This window comes from Perca flavescens, chromosome 19 (genome assembly GCF_004354835.1).
Source record: "Perca flavescens isolate YP-PL-M2 chromosome 19, PFLA_1.0, whole genome shotgun sequence".
NCBI classification, from domain to species: Eukaryota; Metazoa; Chordata; class Actinopteri; order Perciformes; family Percidae; genus Perca; species Perca flavescens.
Window position 1 is genome coordinate 12,738,632 of NC_041349.1, and position 13,596 is coordinate 12,752,227.

The window sequence follows — 13,596 nt, forward strand, 5'->3', positions numbered from 1 at the left end:
GTTTAATTAGCTAATGCTTTCAGACAACGACAACTGAGACGACTCTGTCGGGAATCAGGGTGAGGTAAGGGAAAGAAATGTCCAGATTCATGACAGGTACATTATCAAGATCACAAATACGGTATCAAGTCCAGTGAACTTACATTTAAGGGTGCTTTCACACCTATAGTTTGTTGGACTCGGTGCGATTTGGGGGGTTGAAAGTGCAACATTGTTGCATTTTTCATTTGAAACGGTTTGCTTTCACATTGTACTGTGTCAAATGCACCAAACACTAGCTAAGTTTCCATCCACTGTCAATCGAATTATCGGTAAAAAAGTTCGGTAAAAAAAACTCATGCGAATAAAGCTGGTGAAAATGTGTTTCCATCCAACAGCTTTAAAGCGAATAAAAACCTGTGCATAATCACGTCACGTGCTGTTTTGCGATTAAATTGGTATATCTAATTGATTTGAGACATTTTAAGGTGTTTCCATTCATTTTTGCACTGAATCACACAACATTCAAGCAAACATTTGCGAACAAAGTTTTGCTAGACAGAAGTAGTTGTTGTTGTTAATATTAGAAGCCAAGGAAGCTACGATGGATCTGATCCAGCTCATCAAAAAGGTGGAACTTGCCTTTTATTTTCCCTCCGGCACCGCTGCGAGACAACTCTCTTTTTTGAGACATGTATCGCTGTTTGAGCGCCTTCCATTTACTACAGAGGACGTCCCACCGCTTGTCGTAACCTTTGTTGGTCATTTCCTTCGCGAGTTCCTGATAAATTATTTTTGCTATCTAAAATAGCCGTTATATTTTGCTCGTAAATTAAATACAAAAAGTCTCTTGTCTCCTCGTTCGTCCACTTATATCTACTTACATCTACTACTTTCGTCTTTGTTGACACCTGTCTGTGTGCAAACAGAGCAGAAATACTGGGCGGAAATTAACTAAAACCTAAAACTTAATCGCAATTCATTAATTTATTCGGCAAATAACGTCAGCGTTTATCGCATAAGCCGTATATCGATCAAGGGAAAATCCGATGAGACCGAACGTATTTCCTTTGAGTCGATATTCATTAAATTCTATCAAATTTTACTGTTTCCATAAGGCATTTTTCATTCAATATCACTTAATTTGGACAAAAACGTGTGGATGCAAACATAGCTACTGTAAACACAGGTCACGCGATCGAATCGGTCGCTTGTTCATTGGACAGAATATCCGAAACTCGCCTATACTTCTAGTCTCAGAAATAATGAAGAAACACCAAATTGATAACCTCTTGGGTTTTCTGGTTCTGCTTTAGTGTTTCTAATATTTTAGAAGAAGGCGAACAATGAGCAGCTGGTGAAGGAGAGGGAGAGAGAGGATGTCACACAGACGACCAGCGACGTGTGCTCAGAAGAGCTGATGGATCTAAAAGTTATCATCACTTAAATCATATATAAAGTCCGTAAATTGTGTGCAGGGTTGAAACTGCAGGCTGGTAAATGCTCCGTTTTTCGTCCACTTCCTTCGTTTGGGTCAGGCCGCGTTCTCACCTGAAGTGAACCGAACTCTAGTTCACTTGGAAGCGGACCGAGACCCTCGTTTCCAAGTAGACCAGAGTTCATTTGTTTGATCCAAACCAGAGTTGGGATGAGCTTTCACACCACCCCAAACCAACCGGACTATCCGGCCAAAACGCTCCAGGGTTAGTTTTAAACGGAACAAACGAGGCAGGTGTGAAAGCAACCTAACATCATGTTTGAGTCAGAGGTACATTACACACATTTACTCCAAAATACAAAGTGAACTTGTTTTTACATGACATGATTGTTTTATTTTGTGTATACTTCGCTGATTTATGTACTTATATAGTCACTTAGATGTTCTAATGGATCTAGATCTAATTGCTTGACAAAATGTGCACACATTTATGCGTTTCTCTGAGCATCGTTCAGTTTCGAGATTAGATTCAACTGTATTGTCAAAACACAAAGTATAGGTACTGAGACAACAAAATGACGTTTAGCATTAAACCAAATGTTGATGATGATGAAGGATATTCTCCTGTGTGAAAACAAATTGATATTATATTGTATCAGATCATTGGCATCATATAGTATGAACAAAAACAGAGCTGCAACAGACGTGTGATCAGTGATGTGACTGTGATTAATAGAGATACCGCTTCCTGCGCCATCAAAACAGCTGCATTGCTCAGTGTGTGTGTGGGTGTGTGTATATCTACGTGTGTGTGCATGCGTGCATGTGTGTTAAGTAATCCATCATGGTAATGGTTGCAATCATTTGCCTCCTGAGTGGTTTGTTGTGACTGTTAGTATAGCAGAGGAGAGAGGGGATAAAGGAAGGAATAGAAGGTGAGGAAAAAGAAAGAAAGGAGAGGAAGAAGGAAAGGAGGAGAGGGGAGAAGGAGTAGAGGAAAGAGAGGAGACAAGAAGAGGAAACAAGGAAAAGAGAGCAGAAGAAACTAGAGGAGATGGACAAAAGTAGGGGGAAGAGAGGAGACAAGGAATGACGAGGAAACAAGAAGGAGATTGGAGGAAAAGAGAGGAGATGGGGGGAGATGGAGATGAGACAAGGTGAGGAAAAAAGGAGGAGATGAAGAAAAGGAACGGAGAGGGGACAAGAGAGAGAAGCGGAAAGGAGAAGAAGAACATACAGTAAAACAGATTGAGAGGCAACAAGGTGTGGAATAAAGGAGAGAGGAGAGGAGAGAAACAAAAGGAGAAAAGGAAAGAAGGATGTAAGATGAATTATGACCGAATAAGTGGTGGGTGGGGAAAAGGGGAGGTCGGAAAAGGTGAGAAAACAGGGAATACAAGGAGACAAAGAGAAGATGATGAAAGAAACGTCGACAAGAGCAGAGAGAAGAGGAGGAGAGAAGAATAGAAAAGAATAAGAGAAGTGAAGTAGCCTGTGGTTGTAAAAGAGAAGGGAGAATGAAGAGGTGAGGAAAGGGGAGAAAAAGGGGAAGAGGGAGAAGATCTTAACAAGAAAAGTAATCAGAACAGAAACAGGAAACCAATCAGCGAGAAACGAGAGGGAGGTGAAGGAGGTTTGCGTGAGAAGGACGAGATACTTAAGTAGAGCGATGAGAGAACAAGAAGTAGAGGAGGAAGGAAAGGAGGGGAAGGAGAAAGGGAGAAGAAAGAGAAAGGGGAAGAGATTAGAAAATGCGGAGGATGAGAAGAACAGAAGAATCAAAGGCAGTGAAAAGGGAAACAAGGGAATGACAGAATAAAGATGTGAGGATGGAGAAAGACGAGCTGCGTGCGGAGAGAACAACGGTGGGAAGGTAAAAATGGAGAAATGAGGGAAAGAGAAATGATGGAGGGATGGCGTAAGATGGAAGAGGGAGCAGTATGAAAACACAATCATCAGTGAGCGATGAGAAGAGAAAGATGGAGAAAAATAAAGAGAAGAGCGGCCACAGTGGGATGAAGTGCACACTGCCCGCGTTTCACTCTGCTGCACAAAACAATCACAAGCCAGGCACCCCTCTCTCTCTCTCTCTCTCTCTCTCTCTCTCTCTCTCTCTCTCTCTCTCTCTCTCTCTCTCTCTCTCTCTCTCTCTCTCTCTCTCTCTCTCTCACTACTGGAGAATAAAAAGTGGAGGAGGAAGAAAGAGGGAGAGAGAGGAAGGGAGGAGTGATGAAAAGAGAAAGAGAGAGAGAGAGGCTTGTGATAGTTTAAAAAAGGCCTCTCCTACACAGGTCAGAGCCGAGCAAAATCACAAACCAAAAAAAGCAAAAAAGGATTTTCAACTTCCTGGGAGCCCAAACCCTGCTGATCAACACATGCAGACACATGCAATATACACCCCACTAGAGCTCTAACAATTCCAAAAGTTACTGTATGTAATATAAGTGTGTCTTTCAGTCAAATTTAAAAATAATTATCTATTAATTACTGTAAAAACTACTGAAAACTGGCTACTGAAACACCGCTGTAGGGTGTCCGGTAAGAACTTGAACCAGAGAGGTCTGACTTTGAGACCCAGAAAGATTTATTTATGACTTGAACATGTTAAGGTAACTATGAGGCGTTACGTGTGAAGTTGGATATGGTTCTGAAACATAAGCAAATAATAATGCACATTTAATAGCCAAGCACGTGGCTCCACAGCGCCAGTCGGTCCACTGGTGATCGCTCATTACTATCCCTAACACAACCTGAATATCCACGCGTGGCTGCACAAGTAATACCAAACCATCTGCACATCTTATCAGCTATGCAACAAGAAACACAGCAACATTATCAAGGCGATAATATCTCTCTCTCTCTCTCTCCAAATAAATGTCACGTCGTAACACGGGCTAAACCCATCACCATTGCAGCAGAACACTTATTGAAACATGAATAAACATAGCTTTAACGTTTACACAGCCAATGAGGCAGTAAAACCCATGACAGTTTAACAAGCTACAGAATATGTTTAACTTACATTCTGGGCTACTACACACATCACTTCAACAAGTCCGAAAACGGGAAAGGAAAGATAAAGAATTTTTTTTTTTTTTATAGCTGCTGCGTTCTGTCCCCTTCTCCTGTCCGAGCGCGAGTGATTGGCAGAAGATCAAAGCGATGACTCTCGTCACTGATTGGTCAATCATCTCAGGAGCGAGAGCAAGTGTTACTATGGCCTTTTTTAATTTAATTACTTTTTAAACAAATTAAAGTTTTGAATGAATTCCTCGAAACATATTTTGGTTGTATCACTGTCATGTGACCCACATAATATAATAACACAAATGCACGGCCTATGAAGTAAACAAGGCCTCTGTATAATCAGAAAACATTTTTTCTAACTGTATCCCCCATTGTCATTTTTGTTGCTGTGAACGTGTATAGGGCCAAGTGGCAACAACTAACAATTGAAAATATTTAGTTCGACCAATAATCACTTGTATATTACAATTTTGGCATATCTAAACAAAATCAAGAAAGACCTTGACCTCGACCCTCAAGACCTAAGCTAATGTTAGCATTTAATTGTAGTTAAACAAAGAAACTGTGATTATGTAATAATTGTTTCAGGCCTACAAACCACTCTTAACCCAAGACTAATAAAGCTCAACTGTGTGGTTACGGAACCGAAAATCCCATTTATTTTCTTCATAAGGATTTTGATTATTAATCATAATGTCTGGGGTCAAATAAGGGTCTGACGTTACATCAATATGGATCGATATATTAATTCAATAATCCACAATCCAATATTATCGATGCAAAGTGAAAATATCAATACTTATTGTCTGTAAGATGCCCCGTTATTTTAGATTCTTATTAAAAATAATTATTTTTTAGTTTAAATGTCTGGAAAAGCTCAGAAATAAAATGGTCAAATCATAATTTAGTTGCTGTTTTGAGTTGCTATAAATATAACTCTGTTTAATGGGCATTCATGATATTGTCTCATATCGATCGCAGGCCCCTGAATTGAATCAAATTCATATTGTGACAGACTCTAAGATATCAACAAATATCGTACTGTCCAAATAGTGGATATAATATCGTATCGTGATACAACTTGTGATTTACAACCTTAATAGTGTCTAAACCATACATTACCATGCACATTCCTGTTGCCTGTTTCACACTCTTCCACTGATCGACAATTGGCAATGGTGACACCGAAAAGCAACTTAGCAATATGCAAAAAAGCAAAAGGGACTGCAAGCTCGGAAACACGGCTGTAAACAATGTACCATTGGAAATATTTAAAAGCAAACGGCTTTGCAAATATTTTAAGAGGAAAGAAAAATGCATTCAACAGACATAGAATGTGTTTCGGTGAAAAAAATGTGAAGTTAACTGTGTTTGTCCACTTCACAGGGCACCTCTACTGTAACTAACCTGACGCGCCAGATGGTTTGTTAACACAGAACCATCTGAGAAGCCCTCACTGAAAACCGTTTGGAAAGGGTTAAACCTCTAACCAGATGTTAACCAGATGTTAACCAGATGTTAACCATAGGTGGATTTGGTCACTCAGGCATGAGCACTTGTTTTTTAAGAGCTATATGCAGTATACCACATAGAGTGAGGATCGGGCCGCATTTTTCTGTCCGAGCCCGGCCTGCGTCCGACAGAGCAGTAAACAAACCCGGCCCAATCCGACAGGCATTAAGATATTTATCTCAATGCGTCCAACCCGAGCCCGACACAGTTAAAATCTAATTTGTTTTCTCATACTAATGACACATACGTTTGTTTGTGTGGAAAGCCCGCTTTTATTAAGCAACTGTAGGAAGGAATTCGGAAATGTCACCAGATGAGAGCATCAGCATCAACACAGGCGCGCACCTACATAATAAGCTTTTATAAATTTAAAATGTTCAGTTCCTTTTTGCGCTGGTGTGACCAAGCCCGACCCGAACCAGAACATCATTTCTAAATATCTGTCCGAACCCGGCCCATCGGGTACCGTCGTGTCCCGACGGGCTCGGTTCGGGTATCCATCCTCTAATACCACACACACTGGGCTCCAGGTGTTCTTATTTCACCTCTCTATATTTCAGATTAGCAGTGAAGCTGCGGCCATCTGCTAAAAACGTTCATGCTGCAAAGATATAGTGAGAGACACCACTTATTCTCTTAGCACTGACGTTTTCCATCCTGAGGAACAAACTGGTGAGAAATATCTGATACTGGAGATCAGTCCGAAGACAGTTTTAAATCTATTATTCTGGGGGTGGAGCTCAGATATGATCCATTGTTTGCTTCTGTCTGACAGCTGAAACTCTTGCTCATCTATACACTCCACTGAGCTAAGCCACAGGCTTGGGTTAAAGCCCTCCTTTAAACACACATTCATGTTAAAGCCCAGTGCTCCAGTTTTGTTCTGTTTCATCACTTGGTTCCGCATCTTGTTCCAGCACTCTTGTTGACTATGTGCTTAAGGAATGTTGTGCGGTTGTTTTGCAAGATAAAATAAACTATCTATTGTGTGCTTTAGGAGGAAGAAGGCACACTGACACAAACATGGCTACATTAGAAGTCATACCAGATTGGCACTAGCTGCATCCATCTCTGCAGCTGCTGAGGTAACGTTTGGATGGAGCACAAAAAAGATGAGACTGAGGGACGAGGGATCACTTAAGTGTGAACTGTTAAGTAATCAACACCATCAGGACAAACATCAGTGGTGAAAAACAAGAAAAATCCAAAGATATTTCATGTCTTGGAGAGTCATAGAAATATAAAGGTGAATCAGCCGACTCCCAGTCTGTTCCTCTGAGATGATTTGATGCATGTTCTAATTATTCACGGCTTTGTGCTCTTCTCGAAGTAGGTTGTTTTGTTGATTAGTACTGCGTCTAACTATTTTGATTATCAACAGACGATTTTTCAATTAGTTGTTTACCCTAAATAGTGTGAGAAAAAAATTAATTCAGAAAGCCCAATGTGATGTCTTTAAATAGCCTGTTTTGTTCAACCAACAGTCCAAAACTCAAAACGTATAGTTTAAAATGATAGAAAGCAGAGAAAAGCAGCAAATTCTTCACATTTTCAAAGCTGGAACCAGCAACTGTTTGGTAAGTTTGCTTGAAAAATGACTTAAAACTGTTGCTGATTTATTTTCAATTCATCATATAATCATTTCAAACCAGTAAAAACTCTGCCCAAGACCTGAACTGAATTGGCTTCACAAATGCCCAACAATGACTAAAATCATCACCTTATCAGCAACTGATCATTTCGTTTTGCTATCTCTTATTAACGTGTTGTTGGGTTTCTTTCACAAAAGCAGGAAAACCCGAATGTTTCAAAACTGCTGATGAGCTCATGTTTCATAATTAATAAAATCTCAAGACACAATAGGCACAATTATTGGCCATCCACTGCTGGATGCTCATATTGTGTGTGTGTGTGTGTGTGTGTGTGTGTGTGTTGCAGCAGCAGCAGAAACTTTATGTTTTGCCTGATATTTAAAAGAAAGGAGGCTGTAGGCTACTTTCCGCAGGTGGACCGGGGAAACACTTAAGAGGGCTGACAAAGGGTTTAATATGCAGGGAAAACCCTTTGGACCGCGCCGACGTGCACACACATACAACCACAGCACACACACACACACACACACACACACACACACACACACACACACACACATCATGCAGCTCCATCCATCTCTCTGTTCTGTATTCCTGTTAAGCGCGCATATAGCCTACGCTACGCAGAGGCATGCACGCACACACTCACGCGCGCGCACACACGCACACACGTATGTAGTCTATGTCAACACAGAGAACAGCCCTCTCCATCACACACACATGCACGCACCACCATCTAATGCGCACACCAAACGTATGAACGCCACCCTGCAGAGACCCACACAAACTATGCAACCCGCATCTCTATCTCCCTCACACACACACACACACACACACACTCGCTGCACCCCCTCTTTCCAGCATTAGTCAATAGAGTCAGGATACATAAACCACCCACCAGTCACCCAAAGCATCTCCCAACTACCCCCCCCCCCCCCCTTATCTCTCTCTGCAACAGCACATAGCATATAAAGCCTGCAGCAGCTTCAACACAGCTACAGCAACTACCATCACAGTCTGTCTAATTGACCATCAAATCATACGAAACATCTACAATTTGCTAAGGCAGATCAATCACATAGGATTCTGGGTAAACAACATATCCAGATAGCTCACGTAGGCTAGAAGAGCAGTTCCAGCTCAAGTGTTGGCTATAAGAAGGTGTAATACAGTCAGGACATGTGGGAGGGATATTCTATCGGTTATAAACCCATCTGACAGACAGCTGAAATAAACCCATAGCACTTAATTGAGACAGATTTTAGTTTAAGACAACAACAACAAAAAACGCAGCAAAGTGTCAAAAATCTGATTTTGCCACAGACACAGCTCCATGAGCCCGTTTCTTCTTTGCAAACACGTTCCTGTTCTCTCAAAACTGATATTCCACATTATGGCCGACGTTTAGTTTTTTTTTTTTTTTTTTTTTTGAAAAAGCGGGGTTCAAATGATTAGAGGTGAGCACTGACGCCGTTTCAGTCCCATCTTAACGGTCACAGCTGTTGTTAGGCCTAATTAATCAATTATGGATGCTTGCAGGTGTTAATTCGCACAGTTTGCAGGTTAAATTCGGATTGAAAAACTAAAGAAAGAGAAACCAGTCGCTGTTTGGTGTTTCTTACCTTTTTCGGAGACCCTTTCTCTCCGTCTGCGTAGAGAAAACAAAAACAAAAATTAACCGTCTCTCCTCCAAATTAACGATTATAGTCCCCTCTCCCCGGGGGGTCTCGCACACCTCACGTGCAGCGGGTTTTCACTCTTTTCTATCTCTCTCTCTCTCTCTCTCTCTCTCTGAGTGTATCTGCGTCTGTCTCTCTTCTTTTCTTTTTCTTTTCTCGCGGGATTTCCTCCTCCGCCTTCCTCCTGGCTTCTCCTCGGTCTTCTGCTCCGCGAGATCAGCTCGTCCTCCTCGCGCCACCTGGACGGAAACGGAGCGGCTCGCGACGCTTCTGCTCGTGGTGCTGCTGCTGCTTCTTCTCCGCGCGACCCATCCTGGTGAGAGCGGCTTCTGCTGCGGCGGAGGAGAGGAAGGAAACGATCTCTCTCTCTTTCTTTCTCTCTCTCTCTCTCTCTCTCTCTCTCTCTCTCTCTCTCTCTCTCTCTCTCTCTCTCTCTCTCTCTCTCTCTCTCTCCTCAGAAAACACAAACCTGAAGCTACAGGTGATGAAGAAATGTTAAAATCCTAAACTGACGGCTGGCGCAGCTCACAGCTGCGTATTCCCCCCTGGTTCCTGCGCATCGGTCACTTCGACCTCGCTGGTTTAAAACCGCAGAGACCACATAGCTATATATCCTCTCTCCCCATGTCCTCTCTCTCTCTATTAAATCAAATAAATTGGCATTATGTAGGCTAGGCTATAGTCTACATTTGATACAGCATTTCAGTGGGAAGGTAGCCTACTTTCAACTCCCTTAGGCTACATGTATTTAACCGTTAGATTAGCAGTAAGCTAACATTTCTGGACAAACACAATAAGTTGTATGTAAGTTAGTGGTGAAATGCAACTACATTTACTCATAGCCTACCCTACTGTACTTAATTTGAGGTAGGCCTACTTGTACTTCATTTGGTTTTCACTACTTCATGCTACTTTATACTATATTATTATTATTATTATTATTATTATTATTATTATTATTATATTATATAATATTGTATTAGGTTTTTATCACTAACGAAAACATGGAATAGCATTTTAATGTCAGAGTTGGTCAATGTATAGCCAATTTTAGGTACTTTGTATACTAATGGGTAGACTTGTACAGTACTAGTACAGCATCATATCATAAAGCCTATCTTTTTTATGTAAAAAGTGTCAAACAAATGTAGTGGAGTAAAAAGAACCAAACAAAAGACTTTCACCCAGGAAACGCGTGTTCGTTCCTCAGGAGTGTTTAAATCGAAATCACAATTTATTTTCCCCGAAACGTAACTGTTGTCTCCGGATGATGCTTACTTTTTATCAGCTAAACTCAACTGCCACGGCCCCTGAAAGGACTGCCATATGGTGGTCACTCGCGGTGCACTGTAGCCTGCTCCCAGTAACCTTTCGTCAGCTAAACTCAACTACCAGCTGCTGCTGATATGGAGGATATCATGCAAGTGTGTGTGTGTGTGTGTGTGTGTGTGTGTGTGTGCAGCAGCAGCAGAAATGTAATGTTTTGCCTGACATTTAAAAATAAGGAGGCTGTAGGCTACTTTCCGCATGTGGACCGGAGAAACACTTAAGAGTGCTGACAAAGGGTTTAATATGCAGGGAAAACCTTTTGGGCCAGCAAGCATGCCGACGTGCACGCACACACATACAACCACAGCACACGCACTCTCACACACACACACACACACACACACACACATTCTGCAGCTCCATCCATCTTCCTCCTTGTGTGTTTTTCGTAGGATTTCATACGAATTGGTGTGCATACATTTTCGTACGATATCGTACGAACCCGTTCATGACAATGCGTTTCAATGCTACTTACACATGAAGGCATCAGTAATAGTAAGGTCTATTTAAATGCTATATTCCATCACTGACTATAGTGTCTTAGACTTGTATCCTGCCTCTCTTGCTAATTAGAGCTGTCAATCACTGCCAGAGGGTGGGTCGCAGGTGCACAGGCCAGCTGGAAAACGGAGGGTGCAGTCTGAATGCTGAGGAGGCTTTGAAGCAAAGGTCCAGTCAGACCTGCACTGAAAGTAAATAATGACCTGAAGTACTTGATGAAGGGAAGGTTGAGGCGCAGCAGCGTTCTGACTTTCAAGTAGCAGGCGGGTGGACAGAAGTTTACTATAGGTTCAGTCTTTAAAGCGACAATATGTAACTTTTAAATGTTTCTAAATGTTTTTAAATGACCTGTAACAGCAAACGAGACTAAAAGTGAAAAGAACGCTATTTATATATTGTTTTTTAGTAAAGCCTCTGCCCAGGTCTACAGCGCTACAGAGCACACATTCTGACAGGTCACAGATTTCGGCTGAACACTGGAAAAACCTCTGCTTTTGAGCCAGGTAAAAGGTAGAAGGATATTTCTTTATATAGGCCTAATTGTATTTTAATGTTATTTTAGAAGTTATCTGCCATATTATGGTTGACACTGGGGCAGGGCCATCACAGAAAAGAAGGAATTAAACAAAGAACAACTAAAAGCTCAAATTGAAAGACAATGGGCAAAAACGCGTGTCAATCTCGGTCGGGCTTTCAAAAGATGGAGCCAATTACGGGATTGTAAATGATTCAAAACCGACCCAGAATTGGCCCTCAGGTATGTCATATGTCTATTTCATTCATAAAATAACTTAACTTCATAACAGTAGCAGACATTAAATTACGTCCCCCTTCCATTTAGCGCGGATGTGTTACTCCTTTTAGTCCATGCTTGTGTTGGCCTACTATTTTTTTTTCCCTTGTCCCCCTGTAACATTACTTGTGTAATGTGTCCTTGGGTTTCATGAAATGCGCTATATGAATCTAAGGGTGTTTTAGGGCGTGGCTACGCTGTGAGTGCCAGTGAAAGTGTGTAACGTAACGTAGAGTGTAAGCAGCTCCTCCCTCACTCCTCCTTCTCGTCTAAAATCGTCACATCCGCAACCAGGATGGCTGCGCCTGTAACAGCAAACTCGACGACGCAGCAGATCTCCACAAACCAATGGGTGACGTCACACATGCGCTTTCCGTTAATATACAGTCTATTGTCTGAGCAAAACATTCATTGCAACTATGTGACCTCCCTAACTCCTAGACCTTTACGACAGTAGAGTTAATTTTGTCACCTATTTTTAATTTAGTCTTAGTCTTAGTCTTGTGCCAAAAAATGTTGTTAGTCAAGTTTTAGTTGACTAAAAGTCTCGTCATTTTAGTCTAGTTTTAGACAAAAGAGAACTCAAGGTATCTCAGTCAAGTTTTAGTCGACTAAAAGTCTCACCATTTTAGTCAAGTTTTAGTCAACTAAAAGTCTCACCATTTTAGTCAAAACATTTTAGTCTTTTTTTTAAATAAATTATTTCTGATAACCATTTCAGTCAAATAGTTATAAAAATAAATAAATTATATAAAGTTATATAAATATTGAGCCTCTTCCTTATTTCACCAGTAAACGACAAAAACAACCACTGCATGGCAAAGGGATATTTTACACTAAAATAAATGCAGCAAGAAACTGGCGAGGCGTATTTCAAGTGAACGCAACATATGTGTTGTTTTTCAGACAACAGCAGCTGCAGACTGTCGTACGTCTCGTGTTGGAAATAGAGACAAACCTTTACACCGTTTAGCTGTCAACATTGTAACCGTGTTTACTCCAGCTGCTAGCTAACGGTATGCCAATGTTACCTGCTGCCAGGTGTAGTGTTAACTAGCGCCCCGTGCAGCGATGTTTCGGTTCCCTCTAACGTCCGTTTAGGAGCATCAGAGAGAAGCGCAGGCTATTCGGTCCGGTAGATAACGGTCGTTAGGGCACCTGTCGGTGCCGTAGCACCGGGTCTCGGTAACAGCTGAATATTCTATCTCATGATGAAAAAGTAGAGACGATTGTAGACCAAAATGAAGAGAGATTTTATCTTAGTTTTTATTTTATGCAAAACATTTTAGTCTCGTCTTTTTTTCGTCAACAATAATGCATGTTAATTTAGTCTTAGTCAGCGTTTTTGGACATCGGCGCAGTCTCGTCATCGTCTCGTCTTAGTCTGACGAAATTAACACTATACGACAGCAGGTGTGGTAAAACACTGCTGCTTTTGTCCAAAGGGACCTTCTGAAACCAACACAAACTGAACGTTACTCATAGCCAATATAGGAAGCAATCAGGATAGAAAAACAAGAAGCTTTTGGCTCTCCAACTACTGCTGACCAGGGCTGTTTCTAAGACCGGACCAGTGCAGTTTTTTTTAGTTAGTCAGTTAAACGCGTTATTAACGATGTTAACGCAAACCCATTTTAACGGCGTACATTTTTTTATCGCAAGATTAACGTTCTTTTTGGCCTAGCAAACTTTGTAGTTTATTTCACATGCTGTTGCAACAACTAGTAACGTTAGAAAAACTACAAC

General features: G+C 41.3%; 1 protein-coding gene across 1 annotated transcript in view; it reads right to left on the reverse strand.

Moving 5' to 3' along the window:
• trpc5a (transient receptor potential cation channel, subfamily C, member 5a) overlaps positions 1–9,493 on the reverse strand; it is a 138,038-nt gene extending 128,545 nt beyond the window's left edge. Inside the window, exon 1 of the mRNA XM_028563633.1 lies at positions 9,171–9,493. The gene's annotated coding sequence lies outside the window, so the exon portion shown is untranslated. The remainder of the gene's footprint in view (positions 1–9,170) is intronic.
• Positions 9,494–13,596: the final 4,103 nt, after the last annotated feature.